General features: G+C 41.9%; 1 protein-coding gene across 1 annotated transcript in view; it reads left to right on the plus strand.

The window, feature by feature from the left end:
• Positions 1-292: 292 nt before the first annotated feature.
• Positions 293-24,935, plus strand: part of ESRRG (estrogen related receptor gamma) — a 444,044-nt gene continuing 419,401 nt past the window's right edge. Inside the window, exon 1 of the mRNA XM_036453512.2 lies at positions 293-394. The gene's annotated coding sequence lies outside the window, so the exon portion shown is untranslated. The remainder of the gene's footprint in view (positions 395-24,935) is intronic.

Raw genomic sequence — 24,935 nt, forward strand, 5'->3', positions numbered from 1 at the left:
GCCACAAAACGCAACTAAACTACTGAGATACAATGACATTCCACCCCTCTCCCGCTGGTCCCTCCCCAACCCCTGCTGGGAGAGCTGCAGGCCGGGTGGTGGGAGGGTGGACCAGAAAAGGGGATCCAGCGCAAACGCACGCCCTCTCCTCTCATTTGTTAGCTGATTCCGTCTAAAAGTTGGCTATTTATAGGCTATACGCAGCCGCCAGAGTCCGCGCGGCCGCCGGAGGCTCACGCCCGCTTCCCGCTTCCCGGAGAGAAGGGAGAGGTCCCCGGGGGCGTCTGTCTGGACCGTGTCCTCCGGTGTATTTGGTTTTGTTTCTGCCCCCACCCCGCGGGCAGCCGGGGAGAAGATCGCGGGGAGCCCCGAAAGGACCCACCAGTCCGACCATGTGAGTCCGCGCACTTGCACTTGACCGCTCTCCCCGCCGCTGCGCCCATGAGGAGGCGCAGCCCGCCCACGGCCATCGCCTCGACCTCTCGCTCTGCCCCTCCAGCCCACGGGCCTCCAGCTCCTTTTCTTCCTCCCCCTCTGCCCTCTCCCCTCGCTTTCTCCTCCTTCCCTGCGCCTGAGCCTCTCCCGCTCTCAACTTCCAGCGGAGTTTGCATCTGCTCCCAGAAAGAGACTGGGGGGCCTTTACGCAGGAGGCGGGTGGGCTGGGCTTGTGCGTTTTGGAAAGAAAACTGCGGGGCTGGGGGCGGGATGGAGGGGCCTGGGTCCCGGCCCCCAGCGGGGAGGAGGCGGGCGCATTTGGACAGAGATCTTTCCAGCCGCCTGGCACCACCCAGGGCTGGGAAGGCAGGGCTCGAAGCCTCGCCATCTGGGGCCAGATGTCTTCATCAGAAGCTCAGCTCTGCCCTGGGCGGAGAGGGGAGGGAGACGCAGGCGTGGGCCGAAGCCGGCGGGGAAAGAGCGTCCGGTTCCTAAATTCCAGGTAGAACCAGGCGCTGCGGCGCCTCCTTTGCTTGGAGAGGCTTCGGGCAGGACGCGCTTGCGGAGATGGCAAAGGCGCGAGCGAATCCGGCGGTCCGCGGGCCTTGACCTTGGCCTCCTTTCCGAAGGGGCAGAGCCTTAGATGACACTGCTGTGTTCTGGCACTGAGACCTCCAGGCGGCGGGCAGCAGGGCAGGCGAGAGGCAGGTTCTGGAACCGGGCGAGGGGTGCGCTCCGGTGCGCGCCTCTATGGAGTGCTTGCGGGCGCCCAGGAAGGCTTTTCCCCGGGGCCTGAGAGGCGCGCAGGGTGGTTCCATCCACCCTTTCCCCCCCAGAGTCCAGGCAGGACATCTGGGAACGGATCAGAGAAGACTGCAATTAACCCGGAACTTGGAAGCGTTTTGGCAGATCAGAGCCCCAAGGTGGAGGTAGAGAACTGAGACCTGGCGCGGGCGAGGGGCCCTGTACCATCCCCAGATTCACTTCTTACCCGCCACCAGCCACCAGCCACCATTGTCTCTCCTCACAGTGGACGTCGCAGTTGGAATCCCCCGATAACCCAGTCCCCTAAGCGCTCAGTCTGCCGCGGTGGGTAGACTGGTGGGGAGGGAAGACCCAGCACTGGTCTCAGTGCCCCAGAGCGGGGGCCTTCCTTTCCTTTCCAGGGTGTGAGCACCTCATTCCTGGTCACTGCATTGGGGTGGGGTCTGCTTCACTCCCCAGCTCACACTACTGGGAGAGTCTGGTTCTGACGGGATGGGGCCGCTCCTACCTGGCCCAGAGCTGTCCAGATTCTCATCCCCATGGCCCCAAAGGGCTCTCAAACATTCAGCTGCCAAGTTCAAAGCAGAAGTAACTTTCTGCTCCCATCCCTGGGCTGCAAGCTGGGTTATGGGATGTTGGTCTTAGTACAACTTGATAGCCCCAAACAGGAGGCAGGGATCCAGGAATGTCAGAACTCCCTCCCCACCACTGTTCCCTGACAGTCAATGCCACCCAGCATCTCGTCACACGTTAGTCTGAGCATGTCGTCTTTTAGTAAAGTCCAGGGGGAAGAAAAGGAAAGAAGGAGAGAAGGAGCAAAAAAGATGTAAGTTAAGAGGAAAGGAGAGAAAAGATGTGGTAAAAGGAAAAGCTAATACAAAAAAAAAATGACCTCTAGCTAATTGTTTTTCCTCCTTGTCCCCCTTGAGAAGAAAATGGTGTTTTCTGAGCCAGGAAGTTCGCCCAAGAACAAAGCCTTCCCCAAGTTCCCTGGTCATGGCGGGTAGTGGATGCCTGTCCGGGACACATGAACTCGGATCCCCAGTTCCAGACCCCCAGCCACATGCAAATACCTGCCCCCAGGTTCTACCCCAGGCTTCACTCAGGAGCTGGTCGAAGCCACAGAAGGCCCAGGCCCCCCTCTGCCACCTGCAAGAGGTTCTGTTCAGCACAGAATCTGGGGCTGGGAAGTGGGCGCAGTGAGCCAGGCTTGGCACTTGGTGCTCCCTTAGGTCACTCTGCTTTTAGGAATCTGCTAGTCTGGTGGGGTCTTCGAACTTGGGAGCTTCCTGGGCTCCATGGAGGAAAATGCACTTGGCCTAGAGCTCTGGGTAGCTCTCCACACCTCTGCTGCTCCATCCTGCTGTGCCTCGCCCCCACCCTTCCAGTCCTCAGTCCTGCCAGCAGATTCTTTTCTGTTCTGTCCTTAGTGCCCTACTGCATTTGATGGAAACCTTTTTATTTTCTTCTATAATAACTTTTAGACTATGGAGACTATGGAACCTTTATCTTCCCTTTTACAACAAGCAACCTATAAAACTATAGCTTAAGATTCAACCCTGCAGCCGACTGGCTAGATATATTACAAGTCCTCTCACAATAAGGCTAACTATTGATTTACTTTCAGATTTAACACTTTAACAACAATCTTAGTTTACACTGCAAATATTAGTGAAAAAGAATTCAAAATTTTTAAATTTCTCCTTTTTATTAAAATTATATTTTTAAAGTATCCTCTTAGGCTTATTTGCATATACCGAGGGATTATGGGGATTCTTAGCAACTTTCCTGAAAGACTTATTTAAATTGCTTATAAAGATATTGGCTTATTCAAAGGAAGGGGATTGGCCTTTGGTATTTCAAGATGGCAAACAATAAGAAATGTGGCCATCATTAAAAGACAGTCAAAAATCACATTGCAGACAATTACTAGCTATTTCTGGTCTATACTGGTATTAGAATTGTTTATAAAAGTTTGGCTTTTCATTTAGCTGAAAACCTTGATTATAATTTAATAATCTAACTTATTTAAGTAATTAAAGTAGGTATCTTCATTTTAAAAATAAAGCAAATTTACTTCTGAATTCACAAGCCTCAAATGTTGCCCTGCCTTTAGCGTAATTAAAAATGCAAGGCAACTACGAGTCAGGATTCAGTTACTTACAAAAAGCTGAGGCCTGAAAGGGAGGGAATGAAGGAGAGCCCCAAAAAGAACAGTGACTGTTAGACAAGGAACACCCACGGTCTCCTTATATGTCTCACTGATGAAACCCCATTTCCCCCTAAAGACTATGACTATTTTCACGCATGTTCAGAGGTTTGCACTGGGCCGAGCATCTTTTGAATGTGGCCATTGAATATATGTGCTACCTGCTAAGTCCTGTGCATGCTTCTATCTGACTTGACTCTGGCATGAGACACTGCACATGTGTTTATTTTCATCAAGTTCTTGTTCACCTTCAACAGGTTGGTTTCAGTATTTCTCAAGTTTCCTTACAATAACAGGGCATGAACCAGATAGGTGCAGCCTCATGGGACAGGATTATTTGCACTGCCATTCTCCAGGTAGTTCTAGCTGAAACCACCCCGGCTTTCCCCTAGATGAGACACACACTTGAGATGAAAGTGTCATTTTTAAAAACCGGAATTATTGAATTTTTTTTTTTGGATAAACTTACTCATGTGAATATTTAAGTATACACATCATAAAAAATAAACATGACTTTTTATATAGAAATTGTCTTTGAGATTTAAGAAAAGAACTCAGGTATGTAATATTATTTCAGGACATGGTATCTTTGAAATTCGTCCTCAACTAGATTTATGATTAGAACTTTCCATTACCTTTGGCGTGCCTGTTTACAATTAGGTCCCTCTGATGTAACCAGATCTGCCACCAACCGCTTAACAAGTACACGTTCAAATGAGATGTTTTCCAAATGTAAACTTTTTTCAACATTTGCCTTTGTATAACCTGGCTGGCAGGCAATTTTGCAGCCCAGAAAAATTAAGTTTGAGGCATAGAGTATATTCTACACACCCATTTATATAATCTCTGTTTTTATTGTTAACATTTTAGTAGTGACCCATGTATATAACTTCTGTTAAGATTATTGTAATTAAAAAGACATTTGTTTTCAGGAGAAAATGTGTCTTTGTTTGGGGGGAAGCTTATTGAATAATTAGTTTTTCTCCAGTGTTCTTTCTTTTTCTTTTTCTTTTTAAATTGAATTTATTGGAGTGATATTGGTTCACAAAACCATATAGGTTTCAAGTGTACAACTCAATAAAATACACTACACCCTATGCCCATGGCCCCAAGCAAAGCCTCGTTCAGTCCCCATTTCCCCCTCTTTACCTACCTTCATTCAGCCCTCACCCCCTTTTCCTCTGGCCATCACCATACCGTAGGCTGTGTCTATGTGTTACGTATATGTTTTTTGGCTAATCTCTTTGCCTTTTTTCATCCATCCATTCCCCTCCCCTCTGACAGATGTCAGTCTGTTCCATGTCTCCATGCCTCTATTTCATTTTTGTTCATCAGATTCCACATGTGAGATCACATGGTATTTGTCTTCCTCTGACAGGCTTATTCTATCAGATATATCATAGTTTCCTATTTAAGTATGTAAACGAAGGGAAGATTCAAATGACTGACTTAGGACAAATCCTATCCTTCTTCACGCAGAGTTATCAATAATCTATTATTTTAAAATAACATGTAATATCCTTTGGAAGGGAGAAGGTTCTCAAGCTAGTCATTCATCAGTGATGGTCAAATTGGCTAGATTATTGACAAGAAAATGTTTGGAAGAGGAGAGGAGATGTAACATCAGAAAAGTTGAACTTTTGGCTGGCAATGTGACGAGCCGAAAATGCATGGAAGAGCAAAGGCCTAATGATAAACGACCCCGTGAAATAAAGGGAATAGGGACAACTTGTTAGCCAGCCATGCGCCTCCTAAAGGCAGCATTTCACCGCTTGCGATCAGCTGGGAGATATATCATGTGATGTTACTTAGTATGGGAAGAAGAAGCTTCTTGCTTTTCCTACTTGGGGTTCAAGCCCATAATTTTTTTTAAGTGAGGTACAATTTCAGATACCACAACAACATTTGGCATTTAAACCATTTGAAGGCCTATGGTGTGAATGGCTTTTTACTACATTCACAATGATGTGTAACCATCACCACTGCTTAAATCCATAATGTTGTCGTCCCCAAAGGAAACCCTGTACCATTAAGCAGTCATTCCCCATGGGTTTGCCTATTCTGGATACTTGATAACTTAAATAATTTAACATTTAATCTTTGTGTCTGGTGTCTTTCACTCAGCATAACATAATCATGGGTCATTCCTGTTGTAACATATGTCATGACTTCATTTCTCATATTTATGGCTGAGTAATATGCAATTTTATGGATATATCTCATTTTGTTTATATACTCCTCAGTTGATGGACTTTTTTTCTTTTTCTACTTTTTGAGCTATTATGAATTAGGCTGCTAGGAACATCCATGTATAGGTCTTATTTGAGCATACATTTTCAGATCTATTGATTATCTTCCTAGCAGTGGAATTGCTGGGTAAAATCATAACTCTATGCTTAACTTTTTGAGGAATTACCATACTGCTTTCCACAGTGGCTGTACAGTTTTATAGCCCTGCCATCTATGTGAGAGTTTTGATTTCTCCACATCTTTGCCAGCATTTATTTTATTTTCTATTAAAAAAATTATAGCCATACTAGTGGATGTAAAAGGTACTGCACTGGTCTTTGTATATTCTGAGTGACTAATTATGCGATGCATCTTTTTGTGTGGTTATTGAGCATTTGAATTTCTCCTTTAGAGATATATCCATTCATAGTCTTTGCCCATGTGATGTTTATTTTAAATTGTGATGTTTACTTTTTCATTGTTGAATTGAAGATTAGACCCTGTCTTCTTTAAAAAATATATATATTTATTGAGTTGTTTTTTGTGTTTTTAAAAAAATATATTTTATTGATTTTTCACAGAGAGGAAGAGAGAGGGATAGAGAGTCAGAAACATTGATAAGAGAGAATCATCGATCAGCTGCCTCTTGTACACCCCCTACTGGGGATGTGCCCACAACCAAGGTACATGCCCTTGACCGGAATTGAACCCGGGATCTTTTATTCCGCAGGCCGACGCTCTATCCACTGAGCCAAACCGGTCTTGGCTATTTATTGAGTTTTTACAGAGAGGAAGAGAGAGGGGTAGAGAGATAGAAACATCGATGAGAGACAAACATCGATCATCTTCCTCCTGCACACTCCCCACTGGGTATGTGCCTGCAACTAAGGTACATGACCTTGACCGGAATCGAACCTGGGACCTTTGAGTCCAAAGGCCGACACTCTATCCACTGAGTCAAACCGGTTAGGGCTCACTGTCTTGGTAATGCCCTGCAATTCATAAAAATTTCTGATTTGTGATAAAGTCCAGTTTAACAGTAGTTGTTTTAATCATTCCTCAGATTAAACACAAAACAAAACATTAAAGTACCAAACTTTAAAAAGAGAAAAGACTCTTCCATAATGTCCAGATGACAACTTTATCAAATACAGATTAGCAGGGACTACCTAAGGGCTCTGCTGTTGTTCAAGAAAAGGAAACAGCTAGTGCAACGTTAACCTTGATCTCCAAAAAGTCCTGGGTTATTCAGATAAGCTGTCAACCCAGGTGAATGAGATCTTTTATCTTGAGATGACAATAGTTGAGTGTGTGTTTTTAAATTATCACTATCAAATTCATCTACCAAGAAATTTCAAATAGCCTCCTGTGTTTAAATAACATTAAGGATCTGCTTTAAACCAACAACAACCAGGAAGATGGAAAGGTTAACAGGGTGTCCCTCATTTAGCCATCCATGTCTAACCTAGCCATACACAGGCCTGTGTATCAGCTGATATACTTGTAAGGTTCCTGGGAGAAAGATCTTGGAGTCAGACACAAGAAAAACAAAATCATTGCAAAATATGTTACAAAACAAAAATTAGGAAAATAGTAAGACTATAAATGGACAGTATTGGAGGTAAAGGCTTTGCCTGTTCTCTCAAATTGGCTGTTTTGGGGCAATTGATTTATGAATTAAAAAATAAACAGTGGTTGAATCTGGTCTTCATCCTATTTAATTATTTAGCTATTTTAAATAAGAAGGCTTATGGTGAACACTGGTTTAGACATCTCTCATTCAGTCCATCAGAAATCTTGGGCAGATTCTGCATCTGTCATTTTATGGGGTGTACTATTGGGCAACCCCATTCGACGCGTTTGAAGTGTCCATGTGCAGACCTCCTGCACAAGCCACACGCATAGCTGTCATCCCAATTCCAATTTTTGAACAAAGGTTAATTATCATTAACGAGGATGCGTGATACACGGAACCTTACTTTTGTAAAGATATGGACAGCAACCAAAACACTTTCTCCAGCGTTTTGCCCACTCAGAGGGAAGAGTCCATTTTTTGAAGGCCTGGTACCAAGGAGAGGAAGTACTGTAACACTCGATGTGTCACAGCCAATGTCACATAGCTTGGCCCTCTCTTTGATTTGGCCAATACTGTGTCATGAGTTTGAGCCAGATATTCTGTGGAACAGATCACCAGCCTGATTGGCATGGATGAGCACAGCACAATGGGTCCAGCCCTGGTTTCTATGTTTTTAAATAATCAGCAAAAATGCTTTCTGTGTTGAACACTTGCTGGGGTATAGTTCAGTAGTAGAGAATGTTTAAACAGTTATGTGTTTAATGATTCATTGCAGCGTGTATTGAATACCCGCTAGGGTATGGAGCAGGGTTTTACAAATGCTTTCTCATTATACAAACCTATGATGTGGATAGATAAGTAGCTAGGTAGTGGGTAGGTTAAGAGACCATTTATGAACCCCACAGGGATGGGAAGCAAGGTGTAGAGATTACTGCCCTTGACCTCACAAGTAGTGAGGGGGCAGAACCCAGCCTTGAGCCCAAGCTTCTGATATCACGTCGAGGGCTCCTCTTCTATGACGTCTCTTAATCAGCATTTCAGAGAGTGGGTTCCACCTGAACACCCACATCAGAATGACTTGGGATGTTTGTGTAAAATGCAGATTCCTCGTTCCTGCTCTAGACTCATCATGTTAATAGTTTTCTTAAAAGTTTTTTATACACACTAAATTTTAAGCATGGTTGGTCTCAATACTAAAAAAAAAATATCTGAAAATTGTGGTTAGGTTAATTTGACTTGAAGTAAAGATAGTTTGAGAAGCAAAGAGAAAACAATAAATGCCAGTGCATTCTTAATAGTTCTCTTACAAATTGGGGTTTCAGTAAGAAATTCATAGAGGTCATCATATTTGGGGAAGTTACATTATTTGAAGTATTCTGTAGAAGTAAGATGTTTTTATCACATAGCTTTATCAAGAAGTAAGATGTTTTTATCACACAGCTTTATCAAGCGTATTCGATAGGGCCTACGACCATGGATAGCCCACATCTGCAGCCCTGGTATACATATGGGGTGTATTATAAAAACAGAATCCCACTGCATCCCAATCCCCAGAGTAAGTTTGCTCTGACATAATAGCGCTGAGATATGCACTGGGCAGACTTTAGTTAAATAACTAGTGTCCGGCTGTCTTCAGAGGTTGGACTGGGTGTGAACTTGAACATGGAAGGGATCCTGGGTGTGTCTCTGGTCTCTCAGCTGGGGAATTGTCAAGGAGGAAAAATTGTTTCAGGATCCTCCAGGCATATGAGGCCATTGAGGTTCATTTGGTATGGGGTGAACGCATTAGTGGGGACTCATGTCAGTCCCCTGACATATAGGCTATGTATTATCTGAGGGACACTGGCTTTTGGCTAGGTGTTTGTAATATGATTATTTGCTGAAACGTACTTCCTGTCTATGCATTGCCTACTTTTCTGAAGAAGGTTGTGGGGAAAAGGAAAATAATAGGCATTTTCAGTGGGCTGGCTAAGTCCAACTGCTCCTAGGTTCTTCCTTTGTTCTTCACTTTTTCTTCAGTGGCTTTCTCTAAACAGAACAAAGTGTCTTGGCAACCACGCAGATAACCCAGAGGAGTGTGTTTCCCTGATGGATGGATTTAAATAGTTGGGTTGTTGACAGTTATCAAATTACCCAGAGAGCAGCCACATCACCAACTAGATTCCCGCCCTGTAAGTTATTGTAGAAGCCTCTTCAGAGCTGTTTGTTTTTCTTGGTTATCATAATGTTTAAAGATACTTCATTGTTTGTTAAGTACACGCTTTAGTCATAAGCAGGTCTTACCACCCATGCTTGCTCAGGGATATACAAAGTGAAATAAAGAAATGTCACAGTAACCTCACACTTCAGGTAGCCACACTTCACGTAGCCACACTTCAGGTAGAAATACTTGGGTCAAACTGACTATTCTGCCTTTGGCCAGAGTTGCCCACAAGAGTCTTCCCCTTTTCATTCTTTGTTAGGAGATGTTGGTCTCTTCCATTCAAAGTCTAAATTCAGCTACTTCTCATCTCTTTGGACAATAGCAGTTAAATGCAGATACTGTCTTCAGGGAGCTTACAAGTAGGCTCTAAGGTAGTCAGGAAGGGTAAGGACATATATTGTCACAACACCAAAGAAATATCTGATAAGGGCTAAATAAGTTAAAAGCATGTAGGTGGTGGTTCCATCTTGAATCTGGCCATGAGAAATTAGAAAACACTAAGTACAGGAGATTGCTATAAGATTGGTCTTTAAAAATGGGTAAAGGTGGTCCAGTCAGTGTGGCTCAGTGGTTGAGAGTCAACCAGTGAACCAGCTCAATTCCTAGTCAGGACACATGCCCGGGTTTCAGGCTGGATCCCCAGTAGGGGGCATGCAGGAGGCAGTCAAATGATGTTCCTCTGTCATCAGTGTTTCTATCTTTCTTTCTCCATTCCTCTATCTCTAAAATCAATAAAAACGTATTATATATTTTTGTAAATGGGTAGAAGTGGAATCAGAGAAGAAAAAAAAAAGAAATGAGCTTAGGGTATTGATTATAAAGGCAAGAATGTGAGTAGAGTCATAGAAGTGGGAAGAGAGAAAGCCTTTTTGGGACACAGTAGAAGTATATTTAGGATGGAGAAAAAAGAGGGAACCAATAGGAAATAAGTTAGGACCTAACCAGTTAGACATTCAGCTCCACAAGGGTAGGGAACATATCTTTCTCTGCTCGTCACACCCAGTGCTTAAACACAATGCCTAAAAGGGACAGATACTCCACAGAATTCATGGAAAAAGGAAACATAACAAGGAAAGAGCAATGAACTTTGCTTGAAGCAGAGTTGGGATAATGTCATAGAAGAGGAGTCGTCAGCTGTATTGGGTCTTTAAAAACATGTCGTCATTTGGTAGGCAGAAGGAACACATGAGCAGAGACACAAAGGAACAGAACAGTATGACATAGCTCAATGTAACCGAAGCTGCCGGTGTGATCTGCTTGGGGGAGGGGAACAGTCAAGTGTCAGAAATGAGGCTGGAGAGACTCAGGGACAGAACCACAGAGGGCCTTTTGTGCTCTGCAAAGCAATTTGGACCTTTGCCATGGGAAATCACTGAAGGGTTGTAAAAAGGGAGTGAAATGATCATCAGATTTGCATTTTAGGAAAATCACTCTCCTGGTAGTGTGAAGGATGTCCTTGCTAGGTTCATATCGGAGACAGGGTGACCAGTTAGCCATCCTACAAGTCTGCATGGGAGGCGATGAGGCACAAGCCAGGGCATTTGAGGGGATTTAGTGCAGTGGGCAGTCTCAAATGACAGTTAAGAGATAAAAAATGACTGGCTACGGAACATAAGGTAAAAGTAAAAACCAAAGTGGACCACCCTAGTCTCTGGGCTCCAGGGGGGAGGGGTGGGGAGGAGGGGTTTGGGGGAGGGAATGGTGTGGTCATGAACCCAGTTAGAGAGCACATGAATGTGCGAAGATGGCTGGCAGGGGGTGGGGTGGCCGTTTCTTAAAGCAATGAAGTCCAATATCTGAGAGCCTCTGTGCTAGAATGATGCTTGTCCTCCAAAGTCCTCCTTCACCATTTGGACTCTTCTAGGTGTCCCTTTGTCTTAGAGACAACATTGGTCCTTCCTCTGGGTACAGAAAGGGACCACTCCCATGAAGTTCTCCTGACTGCTATAACAGAGAAGGGTGGGAGAGCCAGAGAGTCCTTCCTGCTTCTGCCACTTTCATAAACTCCTTCAGCTTAAAATACTATGTATGGCCAGGGACAGATTTTGTGTTAGCATGTCCTATTAGGGCAATGTTCATCAAACTCATTAGTCAACAGAGCCAGGTATCAACAGTACAATGATTGACATTTCTTTGAGAGCCAAATATTTTAAACTTAAACTTCTAACTTCACTTCTTCGCCCAAGCTGTGGTATTTTGTGGAAGAGCCAACACTCAAGGAGCCAAAGAGCCTCATGCGGCTCTCGAGCCACAGTTTGCCGACCATGGTATTAGGCTATATGTAGGAATTACATAAAGACCAGGTTTGGTGAGGGCATGGGGTAGGCAATGAAGTACAGGGTGAGGCAGGAGAAATAAATGGGGACTAGACTCTGAAGAACTTCATAAGCCACATTAAGGAGGTTTCTCTTTATTCTAAGAGGAATAGAAGGCCAATACAATGAAATGGACAAGATATGAGCAGCATTTTTTTATTTTTTTTAAGATTTCATCTTACCTTCTGTGTGAAGACAGTTTGAGGGTCAGCCAAGTGGATAATGCTAAACTTGTTAGTTCAGGTAAGAGATATGTTGAATTAGAGTTGTGACCATGGAGATGGAATGATTTATATTTAGAATTACATATGGTAGATGAGGGTGAAGGAGGCTTCAAGGGTGAATGTGGCATCAAGGATGGTCCCTGTGTTCCTTGGATGGACAAGATAAGACTAGAAGAAGATGAGTTGGCAGAGTGAATGTTGAGGTACCTTGGGGGTATTTAGGAACAGTCATCTCACTGTATATTTAGCATATTTCTATTACTTCACATAGACCAGATTATAATTACTTTTGTGTCTGTATCTGTTCCCCTTTATTAGAATGTGAGCTTCTCAAAGAAATGGAGCAGCATTTGTTATTTTTATTATTTTTATTAATCTTATTCATTTTTGTATCTCCAGGACCTATGGCTGTAATTTGCACATAATATTTGTCTAGTGTTTGTGAACAAATGATCTAACTGACCCCCAAAGCTCACACAATTTCTCCCTCACCAGTAGGAAGTACAAGAAAACACTGGAAAGGCAAGTTGGGGCACAACTGCGGAGTGTTTTAAATCCCTGGCTAAGGAGTTCCATTACGACACACCGTGTAATTAAAGCTTGGCTTTACATTTACTTTCCAGTCCGACCTTTGTTTCAAATAATGCTTCTGTTATTTTAAAAACCATCGACTGTTTACTCAAGGGACACTCTCTCCTAAGTAAATCAAGTCCAACCAAGCTACAGGAAAAGCAGGGACCATACAATAAAGACGAACTGGGCCCTCATGTTGCAGGATTCAATAAAGTTAGGACGAATCTACAAGAAAAGGGTTGGCAGATTTTAAAGTTATGTAACCTTTACATTTTTCCCTCTCTTTTATTTTTTTGTGTGTATATATGTATATGTTTTTATTCATTGTAGAGTGAGGAATAACATAGATGTGAGAAACATTGATTGGCTGTCTCCTTCATGCCCACTAATGGGGATTGAGTCTATAACTGGGGCATGTGCCCTGACCAGGAATTGAACTGGGGATTCCCTGGTGCAAGGGGCGTAGCTCTATCACATAAGCCAGAGGGCATCCCTCTCTTTCTTTTCCTCTCATGTTGCAGGTGAGCATTCAGTCATTAGGGCAAATATCGTGAAGGATTCAGCTATTTGCCTGGTCCATTGTTGGGTTATGTTCACAGCATGGATGTGAAGGAATTCACGTTAAAATGCTACTACTCTTTCTTGGGGTCAGTATGATAGAACAGTATTTTGAATCTGTTGAATTTAGTTTAACCATACTAACTAACAGCTTCTATCTATGGTGGAAAAAAAGCTAACACTTATAAAAGCCATGTTTGGGATAGAAGGCGCCTAACTTTGGCTTGTGCAAGACCTTTTTTGAATTTAGTTTGTGCGTAATAATGAATGCTGCTGCTTTAGTTTCTCCCCTTATTGGTTTCTTTGAGATAGATATTCATAAGGCCCCATACCTCTCTTACCCCCACTTGAAGTATGCAGATAATCAAGGCCACGCCCTTCATTCTCTTGCTTTGGAAGACTGTATAATCCCTCTCTAATGTGAGCAGAGGGGATAGTGGTTGGCTTGAATGAACCCATAGTTCTTATAGATCTTAAGGATGAGAATTAGAAGTGAGCATCATGTGACTGATGGCCCAATCAGATTGATTTTTGTGACTCCCTGTGGCAAGCAGACTCTGAGGCCCAGTCTACACAGTGCAAAGGGAGGACCTGGCTATTGTCTAGTAACTTCAGGCCACAAAGATGGCCAAGCTGAATGCAGACCTTCAAGTTGTCTGTGTTTTCTGAAGACGTTTTAGTAGAATGTATAGGAGCTTAGGATGCAGAATCAAGATTGCCTGGGTTCATTTCTTCCCATGGACACTTACCAGCGGGATAGCCTTGGTCCTGTCTCTCAGTTTCCCCACATTTAAGATGAGGATAATAACATACTTACTGCATATGGTTGTTGGAATTACAAGAACTGATTTTAGGAAAATGCTTTGAATAGGGCTTTATGCATAGTAAGCACTAAGTCATTTCTAGCTACTAATACTGCCTAGGAAATGCCTAAGATGTTGGCTTTACAGAGATGAAGATAGATGTGTGAAAGCAAGATCAGTGCTACTTTTGGTCAAATGTAAAGAATTTTGAAGTTTTTGGTGAAGCATTAAATACCTGTCACCTCCTTGGCCTTTTAAACCGACTTATTTTAGAGACTGCTTTCTCTACATATTCTCTAAAAGCATCACAAGCATCAAAAATTATATAGAGAAGTTGAAGATATTGTAATGCCCAAGTGTCATAAACCCCAAAGACTACCAGGGAGCCGAATCCGATGCAATTGCAGAAAGCCTGTATTTATTTCGGACTAGTCCGAGCCCAGTCTTGCCTACACCAAGGAGGGCATGGGCGAGAAAGAGAAAGAACTTAACATATCAATGGGTTTTATAGGGAGGGTGGTGCCGCTACCTTGGCTGACCTGATTGGTTGGGTTAGGCCTAGGGTTCAGTTACCTGGATCTGGACCCGCCCCACCCTGCCCTCTCACCCCACCTGCCCTCTCGCCCCGCCCTGCCCCCTCACCCCGCCCTGCCCTCTCAATATCAGTGTCATTTAATGAAGGTTAAAATAATTAATATTTGGGTTAAAAAGATTAAAATAATTAATTAATATAATTAATAAAATATCAAGATAATTTAATTTTGGAAAAAGAAAGCCAAGGAAAATTTACTAGTTTGGATGTGCAAATGGGTTTATTAACAATTAAAATAATATTGCCCAGTCAGAGGTGTACAGGAGGCAGGTGATCATTGATCTTTCTATCTCTCTCCCTTCTCCTCCCTCTCCCTCTCCCTCTCTAAAAAAATATCAACTGTTTATTGAGGGCACTTTTTAAAATTTTACTTAATTATTTAATTTCATTTAATTCTTGAATCATCTAATTTTATTTAATCCTCACACAATCCCAAGGAGCATTGTTATAGGTTTCTTTTCTGTAACTAAACTAAGGGTGAGAATGGCAGTGCAGCTTTCAAGGAGCCAAAGCTTTGTAGCACAGAATTGGGACTTGAACCTAGTAATGACAAAGTGCAGAGCCAGTGTTTTTACCTCAATAACATGTTTCTCTCTCTCTTGTGCATAGTAAAAATGATCGTCAATATGACATTTAAGACACTTTACATCCCCTGTAAGTTAAAAATGTTTAAGTCCAGATTGTACAGGTAAGAAAATGGAAGCTTAATGAAGGTGATTGATTTGCCCAGAATTATTTAGTTATGGCGTATCCCATAGTGAGGTACCCAATTTTTTAATTTGTTTGTAACCATCTAGAACTAGATGTTCTTGTCAGTTCCATACTTACCACTGATCCAGGGGGGCGATCGAGGGGGAGAGGCAGCAGAAACACCAATGGGAAGGAGACTCAAAGAGGGGGCAAAGGGCAAGGATGTGGGAGAAAGCAGACCTGTAACTCTCAGATAGAGAATGTCTAACTTGGTTGCCACCTTCTCAGTGACATGATGACTGTCTCCTTTTGTTTTCTGTGGTTTTTAAAAAATTAATGATGTCAAAATTATAACAGAGAACATCTATGTTGGACTATAATAAGAATATTTTGACAGTATGGGTGTTCAGACACTAAAGAGTTGTGAGGAATTGCTCTTTCCATAAGTTTGTAAAGTGTGGTATTCATTCCACCCATTACCATGTCATACTGTAAGTGTCATCAGGTCAAACACTCAGCTTTTGGATAAAATTAGTCTAATAGATACTCTGGGAGTTAGCTCACTTCTTTAAATATATAAGGCAAGTCATGGGTTGTTATTAGTTTGGTTTGAAATAGTAGCAAATCATTATATTGGACTTGGGAACTTGCCAATGAGACGACAAGCAGAGTTAGGACCTGCCAGTGATTGCCATTATCCATGCTGTTGGCTTCATCCTTCCTCTTAAGATAATTAAGATATTTATATCCATGAAATGAAAAAGTGCCTGCCTTAATCTATTTTATCTATAACACCTACACAGAATCCAGACACTTTAACAGGCTGAATGTGAGATCAGGATCTTGGGAAAATACACATATTAATAAACCCCTCATTCAGTCTTCCCTCCTTTCTGTATCCACTTATACCGGAAATTACCATTGAGAAATAGTCCATGGATTGGACATCAGCCTGCTATAAATTCATTAATTTATTCATTCATTCATTTCTTCATTCATTCATCAGATTTAACAACAAGCAGCTGTTAAATATCAGACACTGCTGAGTAATGAATGAAACGTACAAAGATCTGTGGGCTAATGCAGCTTATGTTCTAGTGGAGAGACAGTGAACAATATAAAGATTATATTCTGTTATATTCTGTAAATGTATAGCGTATAAGATAATGATAAGTGCTATGAAAATAAGGAAAGGGAAGGGGTTATGAAACGTGTGGGAGGGTGAAAATCAGAACAGGTGGATAGGGAAGGCATCCAGGAAACAAAGTGACTTTCGACTTCAGACCTGAAGGCAGTGAGGCAGCCAACCCCACTGAGTTCTGCGGGAAGAGCACTCCAGGTGAAAGGAACAGCAAGGTCAGAGGTGCCACTGGAGGAGCGTGGCCTGCTTGGGCAAGAGCTACAGTGAAGCTGGGGCACAGAGAACAGGATGACGTACCCAGGAAATGCAACAGAGAGGTTATGGGATGGAGGTGATAACTCTACCTGGTTTCCTTTGAACAGGTTAAGCTGATACATGGTAAAGAATAAGACAAAGCGCCAGGAAAATGTTTTGAAAACGGTGGGGGGAGTTGAACACTGGTTTGAGGTATTTGTTTTTGATTTGGTAAGGGATGGGGAGGTACGGACCTTATATTTTTTAGTCACAGCAATAATATTATCAGAGTCAGGAGTGCTTTAAATAGAGTTCACCTCAAATGGGCCACTCTGTTTATGAAGATTTTTTATCTATATAAGCACATAAATATGTACATATAAATTCCCACAGCCAAAGGAAAAAGTTGTATTTTATGGCATAAAATTATATATTTTTGGCTCTGACCCAGCAGTCATAAAATCTAACTATTTTCAAGCATAACATCTTAAATAATTGTATGCAGGCAATACGATGGCCTTGTGCATAAGTAGCCAATACTGAATTTTAGGGGAGTTTTAAAAATATATTTCAGCATTAAGTTTGGGCCTACAGACAGTCATATATCTGATAGGTTACTTCTCCGTGAACTTTCAGTCCCACTGTCTACAATGAAATATTTGTAGATGCATTTAAATGCAACTGTTAAGGAAAACTTGAACCTTTTCCTATGTCTGTTGCTTAATACAACAAACTTTTAAAACTAGGGCCAAGGAGGAAAAGTGCAATATCTATGCATAAGTTTTAGCTCCTAAGTCAAAGAAGATGACTCGAAATCACTCTCAAGTAAGCACTGGCATTGAATTCAGACATGAATAGTTGAGTTGTAGTTTGAATGCTGGGTGATGTCACTACTAATAAAAACTGCAGCCTAAGCTGTTAATTCAAGGCTGAAAAGTTGGAGTCATGCAAAATCTGGTGGACATGGGCAAGGGGTACCTTATCAACTGTTCTTGGAAAAAGGAGAATTGTGTACTGTGCTTTTATTTACTTATCTCTAAATTTTCCGATACAACCTAACAGAATGGCAAAATTCCCCCTTTTTTTCTTCTTCTTTTAGATTCTAAGATTAAGCCAGACCATTAACATTGGCCATAGGCTACAGAAATTAGTGAAATTTTGAGTTCTGCTGTAACATCTCTACTTAGCTTGCAAAATAGATGCATATACGGGCAGTGAATGATCTAATCAATATGTGCAGATCTGTTAAAACTGTCTTTGTCTTAAATTTATCTTTTCCACATAGGTGGTAAACTAAGGGAGAAGGAGACCACTTTTTAAAGCATGATAGGCATGTAGAGTATGGTGAAAACATAACACTAGACAGAATCTAATGTTTGCCAGTAATTTTTACAGTGTAACCCACTTCAGAGTGACAGATGTGAGTTTGGTGGAGTTCAAAGTCAAGCAAAGAAGGTTATCAAGGTTAAGGCAGTAAGGTTGCAGACCAGGTCATGGTTGTAAGGGGTGGATAACAAAATTGAAAGCCAATGTCCCATGTCAGCAAAACTTCAGGCCAGTCAAGCAACATGTAACAGGATAGCTGATATCACTAAGAAGACTGCTAAGGGAATTTTTGTTTCAGAAAATTCCTCTCCTGCTAAGAGAGGCTGTTTCTCTTAGAAACTGAGAACTTTTCTTCTGTTACATTCTGTACCTAAGGCAAAACCCATGCCTTTTGCTATCCCGTCAAACCATTTCATAATTAACTAAATACTTTCAGGAACTAGTCATAAAAATCACTTAAGCACACAAAACAACATAATACACGGAGGCCAGGTCGGGATGGGAGTGGTGGTGGTGGTGATGTGTGTGTTATAAACTGAGGGCTTTGGAGCTGTGATGGAGCAAGGAGGGTCAACCGAGAGGAGGTCTCACCTTCATATTGCTCTTTACTCACAGAATCTCCCCTTTGACTCCTGCATATCTAGATCCCAAGTACCGATACTTCCAGAACTTGGTTTCCTTGTTTGCAAGTTGTTTGACTGTTGTTCAGAGACTATTGCATTTAAAAACTTCTACCAAATAGCAGGATTTCCTTTTTGTCTTTGGAATAAAACATGGCTTTTTATTCTTAGCAATGATGTCTACCATTTTGGTTGCCAATCTGGGATGGGGCATTCATGTTTAATTTCTGCACTGACAACCTAATTCACCACAATCTGATTCAGTCCATGTGATTTAGTTCTTGAATAATCATTGTATGATCTCAGGTTTATTTTATTTATCTGGAAATTGAAATAAGCTGAAGGAGACTCCCTCTAGGAGACACAGCTCAACTTCACATGCTTACAAATCATAGACCAGAGACACTGAGATTACTAGGTTGGGGCAGATACTGGGCTTATCACCCATGAGCAGGAGGTTTCAGCAGGAGGCCAGTGCACTGAATCTGTTACCATGGAGACTGGTAGATGCTCCTGTACATCAAGGGAGTCCAGAGACAGGTAGGTGATTGCTATTCCAACCAGCCAGAGTCCATGAAGGACCAATGAGCAGAGACTATGGCTTTAGGGAGGACCCATGCACGGACCAGGATTCAGGAGTGATTCCATCTAATTAAGGCTCAGGAGGTGAACAGCTCAACCCAAATCAAGATTTGGCTCAGACCAAGTTATTTAATCTCTCTAAACTCCAACTTTTATATATTCTAAAAAAAAACAAGATACTGCCCACCTTCTTGGGTTATAGTGTTGCTAATATAAGAAAGCACTTAGTATGTGCCAGAACCACAGTAGGGGTGCAACATATGATAACAAAATAATTGGTTATGAGGACTAAGGATAGAGCAAAGTGGGGATTTGATGATCGAAAGAAGGAATTTAGTTGCTTGATTGCCATATCCAGTCAGCACAAGACCAGAAGAATGAGGATAATGACATGATATTTAGCCTTCTTGAATCACCTGTGACTAGGGGTCAAGATGGACATTGCTCTTAGAATGGAACCCGAATTTGCAGGTGGGTCTGATGGGGTCTTTAGAAATGAGAGGGTCACTGGGACTAGCAGTTAGATGAGCTTGCACTTTAATTATGCAAATGAATTCCCATGGAACCATTCTTCACCCATGGTCCTTCCAAAGCTCTTTCCTAGAGACTAAGATGTCATGTGAACTTTCCCCAAGATTTGTTATTCACTATAGAAGAGTCATCGGTAAAGAAGAGTTTTATGATGAATTTCAAATTGTAGGGTTTATGAAATTGTGTGTGTGTGTGTTTGTCTGTGTGTGTGTTTTTCTGTTGCAAAATGTCAAATCTGACATGTATTATGAGTGGCAAAACTGCTTTTCATCACAGGGGAACCTCCCTGTTTTCTTCCAATTCTTACCAAACCCAGTGCCCTGTGCCACTCAACACTTGCTGCTCAAGACCCTTGCCTTGCTCATTCTCCACTTCAGGACACTCCCATTCTGTGGCTTCAAAGCCTTGCTTGGGGACCAATCTGCTGATAGGATAATAGTATCTCCCTCTCACATAGCCCATTATCAGTTACAAAGTGCTTTGCTCCTTTGATCTAATTCTTATCTCCCCCCTTAACTCTTTCTCTTGTTCCATAGGTTGCCTTTGTGGGTTGTGTCTTTTGCTGTGCATGACCTTTTCAGTGTGATGTAGTCTCACTTGTTTATTTTTGGTTTAAATTTTTATGGGAACTTAAAAATTTAGTAATTGATACCATGGATCAAGCTTGGGAGCAGAGAAACTAGAATAAAAATAAGAAATTGGGCTAATATTTTATTCAGTTTGTGTCTTGTCAGTTTGAAATTGTAATGGACAACTATTGAATATATCTTTTTTTTAATTGTTATTTATTGATTTTAGAGAGAGAGGAACGGAGGGAGAGGGTAGGAGAAGGAGAGAGAAAGAGAGAAACATTGATTTATTGTTCTGCTTATTTATGCATTCAATTGGATGTGTCCAATTGGGATGCTTTAGACCTAAGCATTCATACCCTTTCCCTCCGCCTTTTCCTTACCAGCAGGTTCCTCTTCCTATAACAAAAATCATGGCTCCATAGACACTGGGTAAGTGAATGAATGATTGGATTCCTGTCTGTAGAGTAACAGAAGGTTAACTGGTTGGGCTTCCCATGCCAAGCCATCCTGGGGACAAGCCCTCCCCCCACCCTCCACATATAGTTCACAGAGAAAATCTGGATGAGCCTCAGTTCCTGTTCCTGACCTTCTTCCCAGGGAATCGGGGTCAGCCTGACCTGCTGTGTTTTCAGTAAGTGCCTGGGCCAGTCTGATGGGCCACCGTTTTGTTACCTACTTCACTGACCAACCAAGGTTGCCTGGGATTGATTGAAAGATGCTATTTTTGTTACTTGAAGTGCGGCCATAAAGGAATGATATTGGTTTTCTTGTGTGAGTCCTAAACCAACTACGAAGAGGATATTAAAAGAGGAATTCCCAAAATGTCTAGAGCAATCGCAGGTAGTTCTGTGTCCTCCCCAGGTGCCAGTTTTGTAAAGACATGCTCATTTGGATGTGTGGTCTCTGGTGTGTTTAATAAATACCAGTTTCATGGCTGAAAGAGCCTCACTTCACAGATGTGGTTCTTCTGGATGGAAGGAAAGCACATGTCCTGGCCGGTTTGGGTCAGTGGATAGAGCGTTGACCTGTGGACTGAAGAATCCCAGATTTAATTCTGGTTGAGAGCACATGCCTAGATTGTGGGCTCCATCCCCAGTGGGGGGCGTGCAGGAGGCAGCGGATCAGTGACTCTCATCATTGATGTTTCTATCTGTCTCTACCTCTCCTTTCCTTTCTGAAATCAATAAAAATATATTAAAAAAAAAAGAAAAGAAAGGGAAGCACACCTGACATGCATTTGCTGTGACGTCATTGTGACTCTGTGTTTGGAGAGTAACCAATAGACTGAGTCATCTTCCAAGTGCCATGCTATCATTGACCCCAGATTACCTTGAATTATTCACAGCATTTTGACCTTGACAGTGAACAGCTCTACAGTGGTGCCTAGCATTGTTAGGATAGAGTGAAGGAGCCCTTGTGAAATGGGGGAGGGACAAGCGAACATGTGCTGTGAACTGCCTCCCATTAGAGTTCGATGGAACATTTCTCAGAATATAGTTTGACCTGTGGAGAACCTCATCTTGGGCCATGGTTGACATTGCACTTCAAAGGTCTGCTGAAATTTGATGTCTTGGCTTGCTCTGGTCACAGGGAGGAGAGAGGGAGGTGGCATCCCAAAAATGCTCATCAAGGAGGTGAGTTATGAAACCTGAGGTTGGGCTCACCCACGCCAACCTCTGGTGATCACCTTAACACTGATGCTTCAGGGACCATTCCTTGAGGATGGTAGGGCAAATATTAAAGGGAAAATGCAGATGGTAAGAAGTTGCATGACTTGCCCAAGGTCACAAAAGCAGGAAGAAGTTGAAATTAGACTCACACTCAAATGTCCTGACTCCAAATTTAATGTTCTTTCCATGACACTGACTTTCCTCTGCTGGTTCAGCAACTGGCAGGGCCACATAACTGAGCACATAGTCATTAACTGTGGCATCAGGTGGCATCTTGATTATTTTTTCCAGTTGAACATGGATGCCAATGAGAACTCTTTCTCCCTTCTGAACCCAGGCGTGAATGCTGCTATCACACATGGAATATAGAGACTTGATGTCTAGCCACTTAGGCTGTATACCTGAAATTAACATGAAATAATATTAAATGTGAAATAATATTCAGTAATTGAAAAATAAAATTTAAAAAGAAAGCCCAAAGAACTCCAGAAAACCTTGAATAATATATATAATGATTGAAGCTTTTATTATGTCTCAAGGCCATCATTCTAAATATTGGTGGTTATTGTACACTGTCCATGTTGTAGACAGCATGGCATTTGACTTAAATAATTGTGTTAGTCTCTTAAATACAGTTTTAAAATAAACTATTCTGTCAGTGGTTCTTGACCTTTCCAGAATCATGAACCTGGCTGAGAATGTGATGAAAGTTATGAGTTTTCTCTTGAGAACAATGCCCATGTACACACACATATATGTACACACACACACACACACACACACGCACACATGCACGCACACGCACACATTTTGCCTACAACTTCAAGACTTTTTAATTCATCCACAAATTCCAGGAGCTTTCATGGAGTCTTAGTTGGGGATCCCTTGCCTTACATGAGATTGTTTTCATTCTTTCATGCAAGAGGCATGGTATACATTTCTATTTTAACTAAATGTTCTAATGGACTTGATCCTAGTCAGTTGATTAACTGTAAACTTTTCCCATAGTTTGTACCATGTCTTTTGAGTCTGGACTCGGACAGGGTGATGGATCTGCACAGCCATCCTAATTCCTCCCTTAACTACCTACAGGACATTGTGAAGTCAAAGAACTAACAAAATGTAGCAGAAATCGACTTAGATTCTCAGCCAGGGGACCCGAGTTCTTGTGTTCATATGCTCTACCAACTTTAACATTTTTTAGAAACACAACTCTGGGGTACTGGTAAAGTGAGGCACATCTGCCACAATATTTGGTTGTATTGGTTGAGTGCCTTCACTTTGGCTATTTCATTTATCCTAACACAGTCTTGGTGAGAAGGTTAATAAGTTATAAGCATTCAATGCATACACATAAGAAAAGGAAAATGGTAGTTGGTTTGCTCAAAAGTAGTTATATCAGGAAAGATGTGAGAAGTCCCATTCTGATTCTAGTTCCCAGACAGACCTGTGCTCCTCAACCGATTTCATTATTTAATTCAAGCTACATATGAGCCTAAGGCAGCTAGGCAAAAATGGTTGGATCCATTCATATTAAATGAAGTCTCTATTGCAACCTGACTGCGCTAGAAAGTTAGTTACAGGGAAGTATGAATGATGGCTAGAAACATTTGGTTGACATGGTAGGTTTCTGGTATTCTCAGTTATTAATCATTTTATCTCAAATAAGTGGGACCATCATGTCAAAGGTAAATCTGGAGATATTTCTGTGTCTAGATTTTTTTTTTTTTCTGAGCTACCCTTAACTGTGCTAGGAATTAGAAATACATATGATCTTGGTTAACTTACTTGAGGTGCCCCCCGGTTCTTCCCCCCCCCCCCCTACCCACAGCATCTTTTTGTATTCTCCAAAAGAACATCCTCTTTCACACTTGTAGAAACTTAGAGCTAGAGGAAATTTAGAAATCAGTTAAATAGTGCCTTGTGCAAGAAGGAAACTGAGGCCCAGGATGATGAAGTAAGATGCCACAGGATACAAAAGCTAATCAGTAACAAACTCAGGATAAGTTCACAGACCTCCTGACTTATTTTCCTATCTTTTTAGGCAGACAAATTAAAATTTTGACACTCAGAAAATTCAAAAATTAAGCAGGAAAAGGCTTATAAAAGCTAAAAAATTGTGTTAGGTTTACAGTTGCTTCCCACATACTGTGATTATATGTATGTTCACCTTTCTTGCCTCCACACACTCTGATTAATTGTACCTCACAGAATATGCTTCTCCCAACTAAATAACTTCACCTTTGATCTCCTTTGTTGTTTTTAAGGGTCTGTCTGAAATAATGGATAAATACACTTACAATTTCTCCAGTTTAAAGGATAAAACTTCGCTACCTAAAACTTTCAATTTCTATCAAATTGAAAATTGGCATTGATCTCTCCAAAGGTTTTTGTTTGTTTGCTTGTTTTTTTGTTTGTTTGTTTTTCAATTAGTGCAGCAGAAGCTATTTAAGGAGAGGCAGTGTTGTACTTGACTCCAGGCTAGACCTACCGGAAGAGTCAGGGGAAAACGCATAATCCTGTCAGAAAAGATATAAGAGATGTGAAAAGACAAAAATAAATAGCCTTAGCTGGTTTGGCTCAATGGATAGAGTGTCGGCCTGCAGACTGAAGGGTCCCAGGTTCAATTCCAGTCAAGGGCGCATGCTTAGGTTGCGGACTCTATCCCCAATAGGGGGTGTGCAGGAGGTGGCCGGTCAATGGTTCTCTCTCATCATTGATGTTTCTATCTCTCTCTTTTTCCTTCCTCTTTGAAATCAATAAAAATATGTTAAAAAAATAAATCCCACAAACAGTGAAGGAGCAGTGATGTCATATGTAGACGTGAACACTGTGGAATAGAGAGAATGATCAATACACCCAACAATAGTAAATAATGGCTTTATGGGGAAAGTAGGATTGGAACTTGGCCTTGACGAATGCATAGACTTTGCATAGCAAATGGCAGATCAGGGTGTTGAGTGCTGGGCAATGGCACTGGAGTAGGAGCTAACACTGGGGAGGAGATGGGCAGTGGGTGACCAGCTTCGCAAAGCAAACCTGCAAGATGCCAGTCATTGGGAAGAAAGTTGGATAGGTGGGTAGGTA

The sequence above is a fragment of the Pipistrellus kuhlii genome, unplaced genomic scaffold (genome assembly GCF_014108245.1).
Source record: "Pipistrellus kuhlii isolate mPipKuh1 unplaced genomic scaffold, mPipKuh1.p scaffold_m20_p_25, whole genome shotgun sequence".
NCBI classification, from domain to species: Eukaryota; Metazoa; Chordata; class Mammalia; order Chiroptera; family Vespertilionidae; genus Pipistrellus; species Pipistrellus kuhlii.